Source organism: Cucurbita pepo, unplaced genomic scaffold (assembly GCF_002806865.2).
Source record: "Cucurbita pepo subsp. pepo cultivar mu-cu-16 unplaced genomic scaffold, ASM280686v2 Cp4.1_scaffold004061, whole genome shotgun sequence".
NCBI classification, from domain to species: domain Eukaryota; kingdom Viridiplantae; phylum Streptophyta; class Magnoliopsida; order Cucurbitales; family Cucurbitaceae; genus Cucurbita; species Cucurbita pepo.
Window position 1 is genome coordinate 1 of NW_019650054.1, and position 897 is coordinate 897.

An 897-nucleotide genomic window follows, 5' to 3' on the forward strand; every position below is an offset into this window, starting at 1 on the left:
AAAAAAAAAAAAAAAAAAAAAAGGTAATATTTACTAACGGCCGGCTTGAACCGTTATAAAAAGAATATTTTTTTATGTGATTATTGTTGGATGATGGAAGTCCCACATCGACTAATTTAGGGAATGATCATGAGTTTATAAGTGAGGAATACTAACTCTATTGGGATGAGGCCTTCTGGGGAAGCCCAAAGCAAAGCCATGAGAGCTTATACTCAAAGTGGACAATATCATACCATTGTGGAGAGTCGTGTTCGTTAGAAACTTGATTAGAGTTCACAGCCCAATTCAATCAAACCATCTTTGTCTCGGTTGAATTGGATTGGGTTATGAAATTATTTTTTTATTATTATTTTTAAAAAAATCTGGAGTACTTGTTACATTAATAACTAAAATATCAAACATNAAAACAAGAATAAAGCTGCGAAAGAGAAAGAAAAGCAAAAGTAGCTAGTGAGATCTAGCGAGCACGTACAAGCCATTAACCTTCAAAACAAAAGCCGAACCGCTACAGTTGTTGAGGAACGCAGCAGCACAGCATCTAAGTTCCCCTGCAATGTCCAAAGTCAAAAAGGCAAACAGAGAAAGGCGAAAAAAGAAGCAGATGAGAAGGAAAAACAGAAAAAGGAGAAATCAACAGAGAACAAAGGAAATGGAGTGAACTCAGCAGTGAATCACCAGCGGAAAGAAGCGCAGATTCCGAGATTGTAAGAAGGAAGAAGAGAGAATGAAACATTCATCTCGGGATTGATCAAATTGGCGCAGCATGCCCGGAATCCAAAGGTTCAGGCGTTTCTTCGAAGCATGTGGAAGTGAGTGATGATGATGATGAGAGAAGCAATGGAAGATTTTAAAAACGGCTGCCATTGTTGTTGCTCTAATGAGTAAGCTTTTTTTTTT

At 37.5% G+C, this 897-nt stretch overlaps 1 long non-coding RNA gene across 1 annotated transcript; it reads right to left on the reverse strand.

Moving 5' to 3' along the window:
• Nucleotides 1-470: 470 nt before the first annotated feature.
• LOC111787010 lies at nucleotides 471-855 on the reverse strand. The gene is made up of 2 exons (XR_002813869.1): nucleotides 676-855; nucleotides 471-548 (listed from the first exon to the last, which is right to left on the reverse strand). It is a non-coding gene; the product is annotated as an uncharacterized LOC111787010 (long non-coding RNA).
• Nucleotides 856-897: the final 42 nt, after the last annotated feature.